Below are 24,312 nucleotides of genomic sequence, written 5' to 3' on the forward strand. Positions count from 1 at the left end.
TTATTTGTATTGTAAATCCTTTGCGAAATTTGAACGTTTCAAAAAATAGACTAGTGATTTTATTTTCTAGTACTGTTATCGTTACCATCAACAACCAAGTAATATCACTAAGGGGGATATTACTCTGACAATCCCCACTGACATTGCAAATGCATTCAATGATTACTTTGTGGGGTGTGCCACTAACTTATTAGCGAAACGCAGCCCAAACCACAAACCTGAATCTCATCCTGGGAGTACCCACATAGCCCCACCCCCTCCCAACACTGCCCACAACTTTCAATTTGGCCCAGTATCTGAAGACGAGATTACACAAGCTCTCCTCAAACTAAAACTAAGCAGCCAATGCGGACCCAACTTACAACAATCTAGGTTCCTACGACTTGGTGCCCCAGTCATTGCCAAATCAATTGCTTCCATAGTCAACTCTATCCTGTCTGCAGGCCATATCCCTAAGACCTGGAATTCTGCCAGAGTTTCCCAATCTTCAAAAGTGGGGACAAAAACACTGTCTCAAACTACAGGCCAATCTCACTTCTCCCAATTCTATCCAAAGTCATGGAAAAATGTGTCCACTCCCAATTAAGCGATTACTATACCAAGACAAATTTCCCTAGCCAATTCCAATCTGACTTTCAGCCCAAACACTCCACCGTAACTACCCTGCTAAAAGTTTGCAATGAAATCCAGTGTGGAATGGAATGGGGTCAACTCACTGGTGCAGTGTTCCAAGATTTTGCGAAGGCTTTTGATACAGTTGATCATGCTATCCTGCTAAACAAACTCAAGAGCTCTGGAATAGGGAAACATGCTTTAAACTGGTTTCAGTCCTACCTATCAGGAAGATCCCAACATGTGTCCATCTCAGGCTCTAACTCCAACCCCCTGGATATCACCTGTGGTGTCCCGCAAGGCTCTGTACTGGGGCCCCTACTCTTCTCAGTGTTCATTAATTATCTTCCCACAGCTTGTAAGGAAGCCTCAATACACATGTATGTAGATGACACAATCCTATATGCACACAGCCATAGCCTCTCTGACCTTCAACACATACTTCAGTCTGACTTTTTGAGACTCGAAAACTGGATTTCCCAAAACAAACTGTTTTTAAACACTGACAAGACTGTAACAATGGTATTTGGGACCAAGACTAAATTTTTAAAGCTTCCAGCGACTGAGCTCCAGATTAGAACCAACGCTAACACCACCCTAACCCCTGTCACTAGTTTTAAATACCTGGGCTTATGGTTTGACTCCCACTTAACATTCGGGATGCACATTGATACCCTGACAACCAAGACCTACTGTATGCCAAACTAGGGGTACTTTACAGGAACAAATCCTCCCTAAGTCTCCTGGTCAGAAAGCGTATCGCACCGCAGATGCTAATTCCAATTATTGACTATGGAGACATAGTATATGGCTCGGCACCTCAAACCCACCTTAGCAAACTTGACACCCTCTACAATTCAATTTGTCGTTTTGTTCTCCAATGCAACTACAACACACATCACTGCGAAATGCTCAAAGAACTAGATTGGTCATCACTCGAGTTTAGGCGCAAAGTTCACCTTTCCTGTCTTGCCTTTACATTCTTTATGGGCAAGCTACCCAGCTATCTGAACAAGCTCCTCACCCCTACCACATGCAGCACTTATCACCTGAGATCAGACTCCAAAAGACTGTTCATGGTCCCAAGGCTCAACAAAGTATCCGGCCATTCCTCCTTCTCTTACCATGCACCCCAAAACTGGAACAACCTACCGGAGACTCTCACATCCACCACCAGTTGAAGTTCTTTAAAATCTAAGGCTGTCTCACATTTTAACCCGGTATGTAACTGTTTCATAAGCCCATAATATATATTTTCTTTAACTGTGCATGCAATGTCTTGTATATAATGTATACCCTGCTCATTTATGTAACTGTATTTGTAACCATGTATTATTTGTCTTAACTCTGTGCCCAGGACATACTTGAAAACGAGAGGTAACTCTCAATGTATTACTTCCTGGTAAAATATTTTATAAATAAATAAATAATTGTAACCATGTCTGCAAAAATTGGACTACAGGCCAAATTAATTACTTTAAGCTTGAAGTATCAGCAACAACTTGTAAAGCTGCAGAAAGGTTGTGACACGAGGAGATGAAGTCATGTACCCAGAGCAGCAGATGTTAGATGTGATGTTACCAACCAATAAACTTGTACTTGTATTTTTAATAGTTTTATGTTTATGATGAATGGTCAATAAACTCATCTAAAGTTATGTATATCATTCTATATAGTCAACTGCATGAGGTTTGAGTTCACTGCACTTCATCATATCTTCACGTGTGAATCTACGCAGACATGTCTATGGGTAAAAATACCTGCTGCTCCTTTAAAAAGAAAAAAAATTAAGCTTGTGCAAACTTTAGTTTTTGCAGGAACTGTCAAAGCCAAAAAAAAAAAAGCAAACAAAATATCACCTTTTGATGTGAAAATAAGTGAAATGGAGGTTTAAGGTGGATTTCCATTTTTCGTGTAGATTTGTACGTAAAAAACATGCAGACAAACCTTTTTCTGGTTTGCAGAGATTGATAAAAGTTTGCACCAATGTCTGTGAACCAAACTTCAACAAGTTTGCATATCTCTAATAGCCAGTTGGGGAGAATACTGGAACTGGAAAGAATTTTATACTACAGTATGTGGTAGCTTTTTGGCAGAGATGTGTACTTTATTTTTGACCCCATATACAGTAGCAACTGTGATATCAGTACAATGCAATTCAAAGATGTTGAATTCTAAATACAGTAATGAAAAGTTTTATCCTTTCAGGCACAAGCCTGTAGGTAATGGATAAATGGAATCAATTGGTGGGTCCAGCTTTCCTATATATATGTAAGCCTTCTCTTTATATGGCACTACTAATTTAATGTCACTTTGGGTGCAATTTGTTGGGCCGAAAACAACGACAAAGGACTTGATAACGGTAGATTTTTTGGTAAATTTTATCAAACAATTTAGCACATTACTTTCTTCATACTCATGACTTCCTCATACTTTGGATGCAGGACATCACGACAAATCAAGTCCCTTCATTAGAGCAGCAATTTCTTCTATTGACCACCTACAGTATTTTGATGGGGTCTTTGAATCAGGTTATCCTAATGTAAACTTACAGTGCTCTTATGCCCAGAGAGTACATATTTAGTTGAGAAATGTAACTAAACCAAAGACTTGTTTTTCTCCCTCTACCAGGATGGCTGCAGCTTGCTGCCTCTGTTACCATTAAAAATTCCCTGAAAATTAACCAAGCACTCAACAAATATATGACCTCTTGGGAGAAAGATCTGAACGCTAATTTAGGCTTGGATATCTGGAAAGATATACGTGAGGCTGCCTCCAAAAACTCATGTGTCGTGATCAAAAAGAAAATGTACAAATTAATATACAGATGGTACATGACTCCAACCAGATTTCATTCTTTTCGCCCACGTGTCTCCCCATTTTCCTGGTGTAATTGTGGTGATATGGAGAGTATACTGCATATATTCTGGTATGGACGGTCGGAGGTAGCTGGCCTTCATTAATAAAGGTGAAGCCCGGCTAGTAGCCTCTAGAGACTGCGGATAATGGGCCAAGAGGGTTAGCTCTTGGGTCCAGAAAGGAAAAACCATGTATTTTCGGTAACTCTGTTCCCCTTATACTGTCCCCCATAGGGTTATAAGCTATGAACCGTGTGTGTGTGTGTGGTTAACTATGTAAGTCCAGTGGGCCAGTTAATGCATTCTGTGCTGTATTCCCTTTGACTAATTGTCCCGTAGCTGCCTGTGCAAGCTTATAAGTGGGTTGCCTTGTATGGGTGGCCCCTTATGAGAAATAGCTGCAGGCAGAGACTTCTGGAACATGAGGGAAAAGGGCAATATTTGGGGGCAAACATGGTTAACCTGCATTGCCTGCCAGAAAGGTATTAGAGCTGGGTCTAGAAGGCTTGTATGCTAATGCAGATTTTAGACCCCCAGCTCGCAGATCCCAGTTTTAGAGTGTCAGCTCTAGCAATCAAATGTTACTGTTATTATTACTGTATTAAGTGTAGGGGCTGGTGTCCTAGAACAGGTTTAAGATTTTAAGGTTCACAGACCCCACATCTTAAGTCCAAATTGAAAAGTGCAAGCTCTAGGGATACAAATGTTAGTTTTAAAGGGTTTTAAAACTACAATGAATTTTGTGTTTGTGCTGTGAGCAGAACTGCATACAGGACAATAGGCAGCCAGATGTGAATTAGCATTTCAATGCCACCAGCCCAAGTATAGAGATTCCCTGTGTTAATTGAAACATGGTGAGGAGGAAGGGCTGTGGACTTGCTATCTTCAGAGAAAGCCTTTGTTTCACCTAGACATGTGAGAAACAGGAACACAGGGGTTATGGGGCTAGCCAGGAAAATGGATGCTGGATTTCAAACTCATAGCCACAATTTCCATTGGCAAGTTTTGAATTTCCCCTCCTATCATTGAATGCACAACCACAATCTGTGCTCTAATTGGCTGCCAGCCCCATCAATGTATTAGATAGGCAGCCAGCCCTATATAAGGGAGAGAAGTGTAGCAGATAACTCTTTTTTTATTGGAGATTTGAAGAGACAAATAGCTACTGGTGAATTCCAGAATTCGATTGAGCTAAGGATTCCCAAACGAATCCTGTAAGTACCCAACAAAAAGATTCCTTTCGGCGGAGGTACAGGGGTGGGAACTTGTGCCCCTAGTCAAGGATTGTCGCACGGCTCAAATCGCGCACCCACTTGCATGCGTGCAGGGGTACCCAGAGACTTTGTTTTATGTCATTCATTCCATAGACATTTTATTTTGTTTCCCCATCCCAGTAACTGTTTATTAAGTGTAATTGTGAAGAATTGTGTTTGTCTGAAAAGGAAATAAATTACAATTTATTTTGCCCTCCTTGTAGTGCTCAATGCAGAATCCCGGTATTAATGTGATGTTAAGACTTGGTCTCCCATGACAATGATATCCTCCTTTCCAGAGTAGTTCAAATTCAGGAATCAGGACCAGTAGGTGTTGTCCACTTGTTCACTCCTTTTGAACTTCCTTTTAAACTTTAGTTTTCCTGCTACTTACAATGTACTACTTGGAGATGGGCTGCAAACAGCTTAAGGCTGTGTTTGTGTTTATATGGGCCTAAAAAGTCACCTGGCAGTTAAGTTCAGCCTGCTTAATTAGCACATGTGAGGCACATTAAAACAGATGTTTGTTCTACACAGGGAGTTCCCTGCCTAGGTGTGAAAGCTTAATTTAATTAAGGGGTGAATGAGACAGTAAAGGGTGAATGAGACAGGATTCAAATATGGGATTTACCTAGGATTGTTTCAATTGCATAGAGTAAAACAAAATACACACAGCAAAGGGTTGTCCTTTAGTTTGGGCAGACTTGTCCAGTACAGGATCTAGCGTTGTGTTAAAGTCACCCCGTAGGATTATAAAGCCTTTAGATATTTTATACAGGGTGGAAATAAACGATGAGAAAAATAGTGAATCATATTCACGACGGGCATAGACATTGCTATAGTTAGATCATGACCATGATTTTTTCCTACCAGTATTAGAAATCTGCCCTACTGTACCTATCTTTTTTGACATGGTCGACTGCAAAAGGGAACCTATTGTGTAGTAATATCGCCACTCCTCTTTTCTTTGAGGTTGCAGAGGAGAGATAGCACTGCCTTAAATGCTTGTCAAAAAATTTCAGAAAGTTTTTTTTGCTGAAGCGAATTTCTTGTAAAAGAATAATTTCAGCTTTCTTTCTCTTATAGTCCACTCTTAGCCAGACTATTGAGTCCTTTGACATTATGTGATATAATATTTACAGACATTTAACATGTGAGTGATGTATGCTTACCAATGCTGACTCACCACGTTGACCACACAGGAGTATCCGCAACCGTCGAAGATGACTAGACCACTTATGGAGCCTTCTGACCTTAAGGACAAACAGGGGGGGGGGGGTAGGGAAGAACAAACGGACGGTAAAAGAAAAAAAAAGATTCTGTTCGAGTGATTTATGATGATATCCCTCGGAGGTTCGCTTGGCTGCGGCCTAGCACGCAAGGCCCTATGGCAGCGGTCCAGCTGCAGCTGCAGCTCAGCCTCCGATTTGTCTGGGAGAATGGAGGTCAGCCATCTTGATATGAGCTCCTCAATGTCAGTCACAAATTCCGGGATTTCTCTAATTCTAATATTATTCCTCCTAGTTGTATTTTGTGCATCTTTTTATCTGTCAGCTATGTCCATAATCTGTGTTAAGAGATAAGTGGTGTTTTTTCATTCTTGCTGAGTGCTTTAATAGTTGATTCAATGTTTTTCTTTAACTCATCTCATGTGCGGTCTCCAATCTGGGTATGTCTCTTCCTAGGTCCTGTATCTCGGATTGAAACAATGATTTTAGGTCATTGTACAGCATCTTTAAGTCATGTTTCAAGTCACTTCTCATGGTTAAACCTCTGTCCCTGCTCTCACTCCCTTCCCTCACTGACTCCCTTTCTGAGTTGGATCCATAGTTAGATGCTGGTGCCGCACCTCTTTCCGCCTTTGCCATCTCCAGAATTTTGTAAGTTTTGAGATCGAGCATATTCTTCCTTGTCTGAGACCTTGTGGACATCATTGGACGTTCAGGGACTGATGCCAGTTGTTTTTCTGACCTTTCGCTGTATTTGAGCGCCTATTTAATGCTCTCCTGCCGCCTTTCGGGCGCACTGCTGTAGATCTCCTGTTCCAGCTCCAGTTGCCTCCCTGTCGCTTTGCGTGGCTTCAGACAGAGGCCGGCACCATTTTGGATCTGCGTATGCCTTGCTTGACAATTTTTTTAAGTGCAAACCCTCCCATTTAACCTACCGTCCCCTAAAAAAATATTTAGTTTACAAAAAATGTAACCTAATAAAGATATTGGTTTTATAAAACTGAAAGTTCCAGATATGACCTATGTAATTGTACAAATTATAGTGAAGCTTTTAATAGATTAAAAATACGCACCTTGAAGAAAATCAGATCATAATAATTGGGAGTGTTTCAAAGAGAGACAGGGATGAATAAATACTTGTGTACAAGTGATGTTAATCACCTAGTTTTAACAAATATATCCCATTTTGTTCCTATATGGGACTATCTACAGCTTTAGTTACATGTGATTAAGTACGTATTTCCCCTCGTGAAACTCAACCTTAAAAAGTGAAATATATGTTTCATTTTACTCAGCCCATTTTTCTTTGCAAGGGGACCAATCAGAAGAAACAGAAAATAGGGTATATCATGTTGAACACACAATGACAACAAAAGGTACTGTATCAACCTCCCCCTTAAGTCCACCTAAATATATATTACATTTTCTCCTACGGCAGCGTAGAAAATAAAAATAAATCAAATACAAATTCTTGCATGCAAGACCTACAGTTTATCTTTGGATACAGAGCTAATTATCTGTATAATCTTTTCATTTTAGCTATGTGCACTTTTTTTTACATTAAGTTCATCTGACAGGTCTTAAAAAAAGCAGATTGACTGGATGTCAAGCTGTATTTAAGCAGAAAAGGATATATTTCAGCATGAACTAAAACCTGTACGAGTTTGATTTCTTACTGGCTACCGTAATCCACATCTTCAATAAAATTATTTTTTATCAAGCTGTTTACAGATTAGGTTTTCAATTTGAAATTTATTCCGACTTCCATCTACTATTAATGTATGTTAATGGATCCTTTAAAAAAAAATAATTGATGTGTTCTTATACATACATTACACTGGGGTTTTAAAACAAACACTATCTATTTTCTTGTTTAGATCACATACTTAGTACAGGTGGAACTATTTACTTTTTCTGCTGTTTTACTGTTTATTTTGAATTTTACTTTGTATATAGGGCTACTTGCCTAATAATAAAAAGTATGTGAGGAAGGCAGCACTCCACCAGAAATAATGTGAAACAATAAGAAAGTAAATGTTGTGGTGCACGGGAACAGAGAGGGACCCCTAACCCCCTGAAAAGCAATAACCAATAAATCTATATAATGGTTCCCAGCACCCAGTATGAAAAAACAGACACAAGAGTCAATATGTATTCCCTCCAACCCCCTCTCCCTATTTTTTTACCCATTGTTTACGGATTAGTTCAATGCTAAATTCCTACCTAGCCCCCATTAGGGTTAGCTTTTGATCTGCATAACTCTTGAATATACCATTCTAATTCACATATTGACGATTGTGTCTGATTTTTCATACTGAGTGCTGGGAACCATTATATAGATTTATTGGTACTTGCCTAATAATGTTTTCTTTCCAATGTGGTTATCAGTGATACTGAATTTCCAATGTGGTCACCACTGATACTAAATTTCTAATGACGTAACTGTTCGTTTAACTTTCTGGCACAACCATCATTGTATTTCTAGTATTTTTTCCCTCCACATCATTAATACAATTATTTTATGTTATTTACGTTGTTAAATGGGTAGTAGAAAATGAAATCATGAACTGTCAAAAGTATTTTGTTTTACAACTGCTGGATAGATGACTTTCCTTGTTTTTTATAACTTGCCTGAAATAACAGTGTCTTCAATTAACTTTTTTTAAATGCTACTTTAGGCTTCACTTGAAGTCAAAAATCATACTTTAATAGGATTCTTGCCCTAATGGCCTTCTAATGTAATATTTATTTGATGTTCATACAATACCTAGATCATCTGATTGTTCCTGATACCTATTTTATAGCTTGGTGATCAGTTTGCACATGTTAAAATATACAGTAGTAGTATCGAGACATACATTATGTCAAATTATTTTTGACAGGTGGCCCGCCCCTTTTTGGCCTAAACCCCGCCTGTGTTTTCCCGCCCCTTCTGGATCCAGTCCCTCCCCTTCCGTATCAGTAACCGCCCAGAACGACAATTTTTGGGGTTGACACTTCCTGCACCAAAAAAACATGGTTGACGCCCCCCTACGCCAAAAAATCTGTGGATGACGCCCATGCGACATTTTTTTAAATTATATGTATATTTGTATTCTTTTTTGTGATTGGTGCATACTGTTGACGTAGATAGGATGGGGGTGTATACATATGAGGGGCATGCCCGGGCAGGTTTATTGGTGTTGGGGACATGTCTGGGCCTGTTTTTTCTGAAATACTGAAGTGTGCATGTCCAGAAATTTTCAAAAAGCGTGATTATGTGGTACATAAGCAAGAATATGGTACAGAAAATGAATATGGTACAGAAGTCAAGTGTCAGGGTGGCCGAGTGGTTTAAGATGTATGTCCTCGTGGGTTCAAATCCCGCCCCAGACAAAATCTTTTTATATATTGTTTATTTGTATATAGCCTTACAGGGTTCGCAGCATTGTGTACAGAAAAAATAAAAGCACAAGTGTATAAAAGTCAAAATATTTATTTATTTTTTACAGTTACAGCGGTTCAAGCAGAAATTAAATACAGTGCGTATTTTCAACGGGAAAAACATGAAAATAAGATAGTAACAGTTTATTTACTATTTAGTTAGTTACTGCATTAATAGACTAAAATCATGCCATCTAGAAGCATTAGGGTAATACTACACAGTGAACCGTTCAGCCCCAAAATAGTTGCACACACATATATATATATATATATATATATATATATATATATATATATATATATATCAGGGGGGTGCAAACTTTTTTTCCCTGTGTCCCCCTGCCAGCAGTTCCTTTCTCTCTGCGCCCCCCCCCCCCCCATTAACCTCGGCTCCGGCGTTGACACGTCACATTGCATGGCGACGCATCTAAGAAGGCAACGGAGCCTAGATAAGTGGGGTTTACAGAGGTCTTCGCCGCTCCCCCGGCACTTAATTTACATGCCTATGGGAAGCGTGCGACGCCTCTGTAAACCCCGTGCCCCCCACAGTCAGTCTCACGCCCCCCAGTTTATGCATCGTTGAAATATAGCATAATCCCTTATTTACAGAGGCAAATATTAAAAAGTACTTTATAGGTTAAATATTGACTTACAGCAACTAGGCATTAGTATGCTACACACAGAAAAATAAAATTAGCTGTTTATATACAGATTCAACCATTAATTGCATTAATACATTACCCCTCCTCTTGGTTAGTGACAAATCCGGTGGTGATGTTAAACCTGGTGCGCTTAAAGAGCTGTATCGCAAATCAGAGGTACTTTTCTGAAGAGGTACAGTAAAAGGGGCGATGAAGGGGGGTTGGTTGTCTCATGGGTCCGTATTTTTAAATGATCTAGGTATTCTCTATTTGTCGCATTACCTACAACCGTTGAGGGGATATTCAGCTCAGCCATCGCAGACAGAAAAGGGCTCCATCCCTGGGGTATTTTACGCTGTGTAACAGTGTGACTTTGTGTAATACCGCGTACCAAATCCAGTAGATTAGAGCCGGGAATAATCTGTTTTTTATAAATAAATTCCCCTTTGTCATTCCAGCTTGTAATATGTTTAGGCTGAAACATTTTACTGGGCAATAACTCAGCATTTTTCTTGAAGCGGTCATTCACATTAGTAACAACCTCACGAATCAGGTTGTCAGTGTTATATGTTGAGACATTATCCTGGAAATGTAAAGGGGGTGAGGTTGTTTCATCAGTAGGCAGTAGTTAAAGAGTTATGCTGGTCTTCTCCCTTTCGCTCTGTTTAGCATGCACCAAGGGCATCATGCAGTAAGCAGCGAAAAAATGCATTAGCCAGTTTAGCAATTAGCCATGTTTTTGGCGTGTTAAACTGGCTGTATGCTGTAAGGGGCGAATCCCTGGCGAATGAATTAGCCACCACCATTTGATAAAATGGCTAGTAATCGGTGGCGAGACGGCTGTCTGGAGAGAAACTGCCGAGAAGCCGTCCCCTGCCGAGTTGTGTTTGCAGCAGAGCGAGATCCGCTGCTCTCTCGGCGCAAACATCAGCACAATAAAAATTATTTTAAAAACCATTTTTATTCATAGTGTACATGTGCAGGGGGTCTCTGGAGCTGAACCGCATTGGTTTCGGGTCCGGGGACCCCCTGCTTCCCGAGATACAGGCCCCTTTATGAGGTGCCGGTATCCCCCGGCATTTAAAGGTCCCGATCACGTTACCGCGGAATGTAAACAAAGCACAGGGATACCGGCACCCCTTTAAGGGGCATGTATCTCGGGAAGACGGGGGTCCCCGGACCTAAAACCAAAGCGTTTCAGCTGAGACCCTCTGCACATCTACACTATGAATAAAACACACATATCAATAAACGCTCGTTCCTTACTTTTGCGGCTATGTGCTATGGTAGCGAAGCAGCATGAATGTATTTTTAATAATACTGTACAGTGAGCAGGGGGCCCCTGAGCTGAACCGCATTGCTTTGTGGACCAGGGACCCCCTGCTTCCCGAGTTACAGGCCCCGGTATATGTGATCGTGTGGGCAGTGTCGCCACCATGTTTATAGCGTCCCATACACTACGTGCCCGCAATAAACATGGCGTCCACACTGTAACCGATGCCCCAAACCGGGGCCTGTAACTCGGGAAGCAGGGGGTCTCTGAACCACAAATCAATGCAATTCAGCTCAGGGGCCCCCTGCTCCCGCACAATATTATTAAAATACATTAATGTAGCTTCATTACCATAGCGGATAGCCGCTAAGGGGTTAATGCAGGGGTAATGAAGGGGTTAACGCATAATAGCATGTTTATTGGAGACAATTGCCCCCAATAAACATAGCAATATACAACATACAATACAGTAAGGGGCAACATTACTATTATCCACAAATGGATAATAGTGCAGTTGTCCATTTAAAATACATACAGAGCAATAAAGACATTAAATACATATTGCACTCACCCATGTCCCACTGTCACGATGAAGGACATCCACATCATCATCCTGCCCATGCCCCATCCGCTTCTGCAAAACAGACACAAGAATTAAAACATCCAATGTAATGTCCCCTAACCCCTTAATCACCATAGCGGTTATTAACCGCTACAGTCAAAAAGGGATTAACCCACCATCACCCACATACCCTCCCCCACTAACCCCCCATCCCCTGAGGCCTAACCACCCTCACCCACTACCCACAAGGGAGTCCTACCACATACCCTTGGGGCCAATACCCCCATCCCCCCAGCACATACAGTACAATAATGTGCCAAATAACTATTATCCACATAGGGATAATACATTATTTGGCCATTATTAAACACATTAAATACCATAGTAAAATAAAGAAAATTCTACTAACCTCTTCAATAAGAAGGCCCCGTCGCCAGCATCATCATTCTGTTCCTTTGCCAAAATAATAAATAGCCAATACATTTCAATGACATTCACATATCAATGTACCCCTTAATCACCTTATCGGGTACTAACCTCAAAGGTAATTAAGGGGTGAAGCCATCCTGCAATGGCAACACCACTTATCCATAACATCCTCAATGAATTAAAAAGCAATTTCCTAAACAAATCTCATGTAATCATTCAATCTAAAGCCTCAAATGCCACTTAAAACACTGCATTTACATTGTATACATGTAGCATAAAATGTAAGCTACATGTACACGCTGCAAATTAATGTTAACAATACAATAATCTCAATAAATGGGGGGGAGGTGGGAGTGAGGAAATAAGCTCAAGCTACTGTCTAGAGGACGGTGCCAGGGGTAAAGAAACTAGTAACAAAAACTGCACTTGCCTAGGCAAGAAAAGGACCCCTTTACAACAAGCACTCGTATGGTGATAAACGTACATGAATAAAATAAACCTTTATTAATATATAGGGTAAAGGAAGTGAAGGGATAAACACACAACACATTAAAAAAGTATTAAACAACTACCTCCCAGTCCTGTGTACCAGACTGGTTGCAATGTGAATATAGGGAACCCTGTAATAACTGGCACATGCAGAATGGATATATAGCTTGTGCCTCAGTGTGGTATATATATGTTGGAACCGGTCTCGTGTCTGTCAAAGATGTACCGGACAGACACTTATATGTATAACCACAACTGAATAAATTGTAACTCTAAGAGAGTTAATAGTGAGTGATCAGTGCACAGTATGTCAAACTCACATGCTGGATATATATAAAGGTTGGTATATCTAGAAATGGTACTCAAATCTTCAGGAGTAAACAATAAATGGAATAAAAAGGTCCCTATAGGCGACGCAAAAAAATAAAATTGAACACTAAAGCTACTGTGTAGCTAGGGAAAACAGGCTTCAAACTGGGAGCTTTGGACTTAAGTATACAAAAGGTCTCCCACAAGGCACGCTAACAATGTCTAGTTAATGCCACAGAGTGCCTAAGCCTATATGGAAGCACTAAAACAGATATATAATGTACAATGAACTGCTTCACAGGATCCGCCGTGGGAACAGCACAGATGACTCAGTAAAGGTAAGTAGTATCTGGGTATATTTACTGATATATCAGCTGATGTTTTAAAAGGATACCTCAAAACCAGTTGGTAACAGTGACCTATGTATAGGGTGTGTATATCCGTAATACCACCCAGATTATTCATGGGAATAAACACAGTTGACGGGGTGTCAGGCAAGCAGACAAGTCTGTTAGCCTAAATGCATCCATACAGGTCGCTGAATATCTACTGTGCATATGCGCAGTGTGGGTATGACGGTAGTCAACAGTGCACTCGGACATTTGAGTGTACCACAATAAATAGTACCTGAGTTGATGAGACCAAATTCCGTAGTGAACACTGCATTGATCAAATAATATTTACAGAGCTTCCACCCGGCGTGGTGTATTCATGAACACCACAGAACATTAGCTAGCCGGGTGGAGAGAGATGTAGTTGCAGATAGCAGCGCGCCTCGAAATAGCTCAGCCCTGTGAAGGCTGCCTCGGAGCTACGCTGGACGCCACCGCACTGACACATGTGCTGACGTCACAGAGGAGCGCCCACCACCGACGGCCGTTTCGCGTCGCACTGACGCTTTCGCAAGGTGGCCCCGCCTCTACGGTAGCCGAACGTTTAAATAGGCACGCGTTGCCTTGACAACAGTGGGGCTAAGGTAAGTATATGTATTAATAATAAAACATGTGTTTTGTGTCTCTTTAATTTTAATTTGAAAGTTGTGGCTGGTTTCCTGATAAAACCTGGATAGCTTGAGAGCAATAAGGCAGTAAATGGAGAGTTGCCAAAACAGGTAGGTTAGTGATTGCATGTGTAGCCCTCTTACCCCCACCCTAAGTGAGTTTGGGGTGTGTAGGTGTATCTGACTACTTCTCAGTGTGGTGCTATACCTGTTGGCTCACAGGAGGGCTGAGCTTCCGCCATGGGGAACCTGGGGCATTTATACTAGGGGTACTTACTTCCAACGATGCAGCGCCTCCACCTGCGATGGCTCCCACCATAGGGGGAGTGGTTCCTCGCAGGACAATCACAATAATCGATACTCACACAGATATATATATTAACTAGGGACTTTACTCAACATGTAAGAAACAGATCACAGCAATATCAACATCATAACCTGTGTCCCTCTCTAGAGGAGACACTTACTGCGTCGCGCAGGACGCTTCCCAACACTAAGTGATCCCACCCAGTGTCCCGAGAATCCCCACCCAATGTCCCGCACTCTAATAGAGAACGTGGGTGACTGCGCAGTCACTAAGTGATGTGTTAGGCCTGTTGGTGCACATATATATTGAATACCTTCCGAGCACTCCGATGCTCGGGCCTGCAACACTCTTCTAAAAGGGTCAGACGTGCGATGCATCCGTCTGATCCTATCCAGGTACTTCTCCAGGAACCCCCAACGAGGGTCCCACCGATTCACGGGAACACCAACTGAATCACGGCAACATCAACCGCATCACAGGAACAGCAACCGCCGCTATCCCTGTCTATCCCTAACTAACCCTAAAGTGACAGGAACCCTAACCTAGGGCCTGTCCCTATCTGTACCGCAACCTGGGGTGGCTTGAGGAAAACTCCTAGGGCCTGCGGGGTAATAACCTGCCCCACTCCCTTAACTCATCCCAGTCCTGACACTCACTGAACCCTAACACTAACACTACACTACGCACTGCAAACTTCTTAACGCGTACAGCCACTTGCTGCACACTAGCACTATGCCTTCTTGTCAGGCCTCACAGCCCTGCCAGCCGTGATCGTGACAAGACAGCACACACACATGCACTAAGGGCAGCGTCCCTATCTGGGCCGTCCCTCAACACTTACCCACTAACCTGGTGGGGAGTTGGGGCCTTACTTGGGATGTGGGGACCTTACTCGATGCAGGAGCTGCACATGCTCTCTGCACCCTTCCTTCCCTCACAGCTCCCCAGCTCCAACTGCCGTTCTCAGCGCGCGAAATGTATCTTATTGCTCCCTCTGGAGATCCTTGGCCCTCATTGGCCACACTGAGGCACCTGGTGTGCTTGCCCCTAAGCCTCATGGGAGTTGTAGTCCCGTGGAGGCTGCAAATACATTGGGGTCGCGTGCGCGCCTTCCCTGCGCCTGCGTGAACTACTAATGCCCGCCTCACTATTTCCTGCTCCTTCTCTACTCTCGCGCGACTCTGCCCTGTCTCTGGGGCTCTTCCTGCCCTCGCGCGATCACTGCGCATGCGCGTGTCTGTCCGCAATGGCGGCGCCCTGCTCGCTAGCTGCCGGGACCGCAGCAATGCGATCGCGGCCTTAGCAACGGCCCGATCGCGTCCCCGGCAACCAGCCTGCTCGCGGAGATAGCACGCTACTCCCTGCTCCGGCCCCCACCTTTGGAAGCAGCCGTCGGGTCCGTCGCTGGCTCCGGCGGCACCCGCGACCACGCTGCTCCAAGGGAGGGAGGTCTCTAGGAGCGGCTGGAGACCTGGGTTACACTCTCCCCCTGGTGGAAAATCCAACGTCCCCGCTTGGGGAACGACATCAATCAACATAATAGTTATACAATCAAAATGCACAGCATAGAAAGTACAACTCATCACATGGCAATTGTATGACTGGGTACAATGAAATTCACACATAATACCCGAGGCTAGCTGAGACCATTTGTGGGGTGCCCCTAACTGATCATGTGGGGGTACCTCACTTGTGCGTCTGTGAGCCTCCGCTAGAAAAATTTCCTGAAGAGCACACCGGAGGGCAAAAGTCACGGGTTCCTCGCTACTTCCTCCCCCTGGTGGAAGGAGTAGCACAATGTCTCTGAAGCAGGCCGTTACCCGGTCACCCGCGGCAGGGATGCGGTAGACCAGGAGGCCAGGACCTTTTCCGCGGTCCACTACTTGACGAATGGCATGCTCCTTTTTGGGCTTAAAGGAGGCCAGTCTCCCTGGATCTTCCTTTACACAGTCCTTGTCCCTACGGACTTGCGAGGCTTCCACTGAGAAGCGAGCACTGGACAATGTCTCTGTTTCACCTGGCAAGGGGTAAAGAGTAGACACCCTACCACTGCGGTGACTCACAGTGGCCAACAGGTCCTCGGGGACGCTGTCAGTTCCCGCCTCGGCTGTCTTGGGACCTGCCCCCGGCACTTCTGGGGCAGTCCACTTACGCGCTGAAAACTCGGGAGCGTTGGATCCCAGTCCTGGGACCACTTGTGTCGGAGCGCACAGGCTCATACTCCGTTCAGAAGCCGCAACTCTGGCCTTCTTCACGGCCAGCTCCATCGGAGATTGTGGGGAGTTAGGGAGTTCCTTACCACTCCACTGGCTTGGGATGGATTCTCCCAAGGAGGACACCTCCGCCAGGACGCGATGCAGAGGGGAGCCCGTCGCCCGGGTGACCAGACTTAAGGAGCCATCGTGCTCCGCGGTCACCTGGAGGCTCACCCCCGACACCCCTGGGGCAGTCGACTCACCCTCATCGTCGTTTGGTACTGGTCCCCATTCTAGGACCGATGGTACCTCAGTAGTAGGTCGGACTGACCATTGTAGGGCGCACGAGCCCACAGCAGGGTCTGCAACATCGGGATACACCTCCTCCAGGGTACACGGACCCACAGCAGGCTCAGTATCCGACGAACAAATTGGTTCGATGACTTGACTAGAGTGGTCCGCCGGCAGGCGCATCACCACGAGAGGTTGGTCGCTGGAATCACTAAAAGAAAATGGGGGTATAGACACCTTACCCTGTGATTCCGGCATCGGCTGGCTTGGGCTCTGTGGTTCCTGTTCTACCACTAAGCCGTCCCCTTTGAGAGGGTCTGGAACCGTTTCTCCACATGGTTTTGAACACACGGGGCCACTGGAATTAGGACAGACTGATTAGCAATGTCACTCACTGTTGCAGAGGGGTCAGGCTTCCCCGCTTCTTCTTTAACTGCCTCCGTAGCCTGGGGTGTAATAGGCTTCAAGAACCGCACACCGCAGCATTCACATTCGGCCTCCCACGCCAGTGCACCTCTAGAGCAGTCACAGGTGGGACTAAAACATTGTATACCCGGTTCTCCGCATACCTCAGTCGCCTTGAAGTCTAGCGGTAAATGGGACAGTTCGGCTCCCTCGTCATAGGCTTCTTGCAGGCAGGGGCACATTAGCATAAGGCCATCTACTCCTGGCGCTCGCCAGGCCACATACACACTGGGGTGTATGTCCTGACAGTCTCTCTCATCCTCATCCTCAGAGAAGAAAGAGTCTATTACTGTATCACTGTATGGTTGAAAAACACAGTACTTGCTCCCCCTGGTGGAATCTGAAGGAGGGGCACTTTCTACAAGGGAGTGGTTCTGGCTCTGTGCTGAGTCACTCACAGTGCAGGGGCGGGGTTCAGGGTTTCGCGCCCAACCCGGACAATACTCTGCAACAATTTCTTGTACAGTCCTGGTGCTCTCCCGACTTGGCGGGAGCCGCCATCTTAGGTGTGACTCACTGCTAGAGAGAGACTCCAATTTAATCACCGTCTCTGCAATTACGCTAGGGCTCTCTGTATAGATAGGGGGATAGCCTTCTGGTTTTCCCGCCAATCCCGGACAGTTTTCTTCAACACAATCTAGTGCCGGCTTGCAGTCAGCAGCACGTGCGTTCTCCTGCGTTGACGGGAGACGCCATTTTACTAGGTCTGCGTAAACTAGGGGGTATCCCTCAGACGGGCCCCCGGGCATACACAGGGCGGACGGTGCCTCTGCCAGGCATATTACCGCAGTGGGGGTTGCTACAAAAAGTATTGTTTTCCATGGGGCCATGGAATCGTGTTCTTCATCTAAAACACATGCGTGCGGCCACCCTGGAATTTTACGCATAGAGTACTGAACCTCAACCGCGGGCATAGTTGCGGGAAGGCCTCCTACTGCCACTACCCGGCCAGGCTCCATATACTGCCTCAAAGCCCAGGCAAGGACCTCGTGTCCGGACTTCACAAACATGGCGACAAAAAATTGAGACTTGGACAATTTGGGAAAAAAAATGGAACAGGGCACCCCAGGTCTGTATCTCAGCAGCGCCTCCAAATGTAGCCCTCTTACCCCCACCCTAAGTGAGATTGGGGTGTGTAGGTGTATCTGACTACTTCTCAGTGTGGTGCTATACCTGTTGGCTCACAGGAGGGCTGAGCTTCCGCCATGGGGAACCTGGGGCATTTATACTAGGGGTACTTACTTCCAACGATGCAGCGCCTCCACCTGCGATGGCTCCCACCATAGGGGGAGTGGTTCCTCGCAGGACAATCACAATAATCGATACTCACACAGATATATATATTAACTAGGGACTTTACTCAACATGTAAGAAACAGATCACAGCAATATCAACATCATAACCTGTGTCCCTCTCTAGAGGAGACACTTACTGCGTCGCGCAGGACGCTTCCCAACACTAAGTGATCCCACCCAGTGTCCCGAGAATCCCCACCCAATGTCCCGCACTCTAATAGAGAACGTGGGTGACTGCGCAGTCACTAAGTGATGTGTTAGGCCTGTTGGTGCACATATATATTGAATACCTTCCGAGCACTCCGATGCTCGGGCCTGCAACACTCTTCTAAAAGGGTCAGACGTGCGATGCATCCGTCTGATCCTATCCAGGTGCTTCTCCAGGAACCCCCAACGAGGGTCCCACCGATTCACGGGAACACCAACTGAATCACGGCAACATCAACCGCATCACGGGAACAGCAACCGCCGCTATCCCTGTCTATCCCTAACTAACCCTAAAGTGACAGGAACCCTAACCTAGGGCCTGTCCCTATCTGTACCGCAACCTGGGGTGGCTTGAGGAAAACTCCTAGGGCCTGCGGGGTAATAACCTGCCCCACTCCCTTAACTCATCCCAGTCCTGACACTCACTGAACCCTAACACTAACACTACACTACGCACTGCAAACTTCTTAACGCGTACAGCCACTTGCTGCACACTAGCACTATGCCTTCTTGTCAAGCCTCACAGCCCTGCCAGCCGTGATCCTGACAAGACAGCACACACACACGCACTAAGGGCAGCGTCCCTATCTGGGCCGTCCCTCAACACTTACCCACTAACCTGGTGGGGAGTTGGGGCCTTACTTGGGATGTGGGGACCTTACTCGATGCAGGAGCTGCACATGCTCTCTGCACCCTTCCTTCCCTCACAGCTCCCCAGCTCCAACTGCCGTTCTCAGCGCGCGAAATGTATCTTATTGCTCCCTCTGGAGATCCTTGGCCCTCATTGGCCACACTGAGGCACCTGGTGTGCTTGCCCCTAAGCCTCATGGGAGTTGTAGTCCCGTGGAGGCTGCAAATACATTGGGGCCGCGTGCGCGCCTTCCCTGCGCCTGCGCGAACTACTAATGCCCGCCTCACTATTTCCTGCTCCTTCTCTACTCTCGCGCGACTCTGCCCTGTCTCTGGGGCTCTTCCTGCCCTCGCGCGATCACTGCGCATGCGCGTGTCTGTCCGCAATGGCGGCGCCCTGCTCGCTAGCTGCCGGGACCGCAGCAACGCGATCGCGGCCTTAGCAACGGCCCGATCGCGTCCCCGGCAACCAGCCTGCTCGCGGAGATAGCACGCTACTCCCTGCTCCGGCCCCCACCTTTGGAAGCCGTCGGGTCCGTCGCTGGCTCCAGCGGCACCCGCGACCACGCTGCTCCAAGGGAGGGGGGTCTCTAGGAGCGGCTGGAGACCTGGGTTACACATGTATTAAACACTAGACACTAAATGGTGGAATGGAGGCATGTACCATCAGGGGTGATATGGTGTTGGAGATAGATTATGGATGAATCTATACATATATACTCAGGAAAGAGGCTAGTGGTAATAGAACACGGAGAGATAATATCCAGCTATAAAATGTACCAGTGCATACTGCTTGGATATGAAATAAATACAGTGTGGGCTCTGGTGTTTGATAGGGTATTGCAGCACAAATGATGGTTCTGGAGTCAGTGACACCCTTGCCACATGGATATCAAATCCTGGTGATGTGAATACTTGAGGTCAAATCAAGATGTCAAACAAATGGCCTAAGGTGTAGAAGGTATTCTAACCAATAAATGGGGCAAACATAAATCCCTCATTAAGACCCTGCGGATACAGAGTTCCTAGTGTATAAATCCACTTCGCCTCTTTTTTGAGGAGTTCACGATCCCAATCACCCCTTCAAACTGTTTCTGGGAGTTGGTATATGCCCTTGAAATGTAAATTAGAAATGTCACCTCCATGTGCAGTATTGACGTGTTTGGCAAGTGGGGTGTCAGTTTTATTGCGTATGGTCCCTATGTGTTCAAGGACCCTCCTTCGCAACTGTCGACTTGTTTTCCCCACATATTTCTTGCCACATGTGCACACAGCTTGATAGATCACCCCAGTAGTCCTACAGTTCACAAAATGTCATATTTGAAAGGTTTTACTATCATCCCAATTCCCAAAGGTTTTGGTGACCTGAGCATACTGACATGCACGGCACCCCTTGCACTTATAGTTACCCGGGGATCTTTTGTCTAGCCAAGTACCCGAGGAGATGGGTTCAAGATGGCTATGGACCAGAAGATCCCTGATGTTAGTGGATCTTCTGCTGACCATGGTTGGTCTAGGTTTCAAGACTCCCTGTAGGTCCGTGTCCTCCAAGAGAACATGCCAATGTTTGTTAACAATATTGGCGATGGTTTGCCATTGTCTATTATATGTGCCAATGAGGCGAATAGTTTTTGGCTCACTTGGTTTGGGTTTTGGATTCAGCAGAGATGCCCGGTATGCATGCTTGGCTCTATTATAAGCCTTCCTAACGCTGTTTTTGCTATAGCCTCTCGCGAGGAAGCGTTGGCGCATAGACTGTGCTTGTGATTCAAATTCTTCATCATTTGAGCAATTTCTCTTAACTCTTAAATATTGGCCAGTTGGAATGCCATATATGAAATTCTGAGGGTGATGACTATCAGTGTCGAGTAAACTATTGGTGGCGGTAGTTTTGCGGTGGATTGTAGTCTCAATTCTAGCATTCGTAGCACGTGTAATATTTAGATCCAGGCCAATGCTGTCCGACCCTATGTCATAGGTGAGTCGAAGGTTAAGGGAATTACAGTTAAGTTTGTTGATGAAGTCAACAAACATTGTACGAGGTCCCTTCCAGAGAATGATAATATCATTGATATATCTTGCCCATAAAATAATATGGGTAGTGTAGATATCATTCTCCTCTGAGAACACTACTTCAGCCTCCCACCACCCCAGGTACAGGTTCGCATACGAGGGGGCACATGTTGTCCCCATTGCAGTCCCCTGTACCTGGTGGTAGAGTTTGTTGTTGAACAGAAAGTAGTACTTCGTCAGTACAAACCGTAGCAGTTGTTCAATGAATTTGTTGTGGTTAGTGTACAGTAGGCCCCTAGTTTTCAGAAAGTACAGTGTGGCATTTATGCCGTACTCGTGTATTATACTCGTGTTTAAGGACTCAACGTCCATACTAATGAGGAGTGTATCATTGTCTACCACAATATCATCAATTTGTGTGAGAATATCCGTGGTATCTCTCAAGTAGGACGGGAGTGCTACCACGAACGGTCTCAGTACTTTATCCAAATAGACACTTGCCTGTTCACTCAGGTTATTAATCCCGGAGACAATTGGTCATCCCGGTGGTGGCCTCGTAAGCTTGTGAATTTTTGGGAGGCTGTAAAATGTGGCTATTTTTGGGACCTTATTGTACATACCATTCAATTCATGCTTGTTGATCACTTTGTCTGCTAGACCTATGTTAAGAATGGTAAGTAATTCCTGATTGTACTGAATAGTTGGATCCTTGCTCAGGACCTCGTAACAGGTACGGTCGGATAAGAGTCTAAGGTTTTCTTTAATATATTCCTCTTTCCATAATCACAATGTTCCCCCCCTTGTCAGAGGGTTTGATAACTATTGACAAGTTTGAACGTAGATCGTTCAGGGCCTTTCTTTCCTGAGCACTGACGTTACCAGTGTTGGTAGCCTATCTGATATTTTCCAAGTCGGTAACCACCAGCTTGGTGAATACCTCCCCATTGGGACAGATTCCTGATGGGGGGATGAATGTGGCTCTAGATTTGAGATCTGTGAATGGCCCCTCACCAATAGGTCTATTGGACTCTTCCTCAAGTGAGGCCAGGTTGAGAAGGTTCTCGCGGTCAAGTTGGTCTAGATCGGGTAGGCCTAAGTTCTTATTAATAAAGTCCTCTCTCCGTTTGAAAAACTTATGTAACAATAAGTTGCGCCCAAATAGGTTTACGTCCTTCACCCATTCAAAGATGTTAAGGTCGGATGAAGGGGAAAATTACAGGCCTTTAGAGAGAACTTTTAGATGAAAATCGTCAAGGGCCAATTTTGACAAATTAATCACTTGACTATTCTCCTCCTGTGATGTTGTTAATACCTGCGTCTCCTTCTCGACCTCCTCCTCCCTCCTTGACCCCTGAAGCCCCATTGATCTCTGTCTTGAGGATCTACTCCTCTTGCCCCTTCATGTCTTGGGTTTGGATTTGGAAAAGGGAGTACACTGTCTGGATCCTTGCCTAAAAAAGGGTTATTCCCTCATTCAACCCCTGTGTGTCTGGATTCGAGTTCACCCTCATCATTGGAAGTGTCCCAATCAGTACTTGAATCATTGGGTGTGGGCCTAAATGGTTTTTTAGGGTTATTGTGTTTAAACACATAGCCTTCCGTATAGTCTTTCTTATCACATAAGTTTTTTCGCTGTTTGCGTGCTTTAAGATCATTCGTGAATTTGGATACATTGTTTTTCAATTTAATCTCCAATGTATCAAATTCATCACTCCCTTTCCATGTTGGAACATCAGTAAGGCATTTATTAAGTTATTCTGTAGTGATAGCTAGTTTTTCTTTTTCATGTGTTATGATTAATTCCATTAAATTTATTGAGCACTGAGGGCCTCATGCAGTAAGCGTTGATAAGGGAAATATGGCCATGTTATAGCCAAAATTGGGTTTGAGATTCAGTAAGCGCCGATAAGTGCTTCATATCGCCAGGTTTCGGAGCCGATAATTTGGTTATGGCCAGTCGCCTGCCGATAAGCCTGTTTTCGACACTGATCGCCACTTTTTTAAATCGGCTGGATTCAACAAAAAAAAACAGCTTATCGGGGCTGATCGGCACTACGAAATTGAGATGTTATGGCCGATTTCTCCCGCCAACTAAAGTTGGCATTTTGGACGGGAGAACGATCGCTAAGGCTGCCGGAACGGCACTTAGAAAAAAAAAAACTTCTGTACATCAATGGAAGTCAATGGAGCGGGGACGTATAACAGTATAGTACTGTTTACGTTTCATTGCTCACAATACAAGGGGGATTTGCATTACAGTGTGGGGGCATTCCCTGCATTGTGTCACAGCTGATGTGTCTTATTTGCATAACATTCGACTTTTACATGTTTTCAGCATTTGCGGGTCACATTACTCATCATGTGATGATGTGGCAAGGGAAAATACTATACTACACTCTTAAAGGAGAACCTCACATCATATCACACATTTTACTCAACTCAGCGACAATTATTTACATGATGTTACACATGTCACACATGTCACACATACACAGTATATTCATCTTCCTTTACATTACACAATGCTTGTAATGTGACACGCATCTTTAAACGTTCATGTACATCTGTCTTCTCATGTTTACATATACTTTTGGGTCCTCCCTATTTTCATGACGTCACTTATTGGACGCTCAATCACATTGCATGTTTACATTGTAACCGTTGCATTACAAGCACTTCAACCTAACTTATACACACATGTACAGTAATTCATCATTGGGACACCTTGTAAACTCATTCTATACCAACTATCCTCCTTACACAAATGCATGCATATGCACACGACTATTCATTGTTGCCAACATGTCACAATAACATGGATAATTACACAT

General features: G+C 44.6%; 1 protein-coding gene across 1 annotated transcript in view; it reads right to left on the bottom strand.

Annotated features, from left to right (window-relative positions):
• Window positions 1-24,312, bottom strand: part of MOCOS (molybdenum cofactor sulfurase) — a 510,054-nt gene that overhangs the window by 259,431 nt on the left and 226,311 nt on the right. The window lies entirely within an intron of this gene.

This window comes from Ascaphus truei, chromosome 2 (genome assembly GCF_040206685.1).
Source record: "Ascaphus truei isolate aAscTru1 chromosome 2, aAscTru1.hap1, whole genome shotgun sequence".
Taxonomy (NCBI): domain Eukaryota; kingdom Metazoa; phylum Chordata; class Amphibia; order Anura; family Ascaphidae; genus Ascaphus; species Ascaphus truei.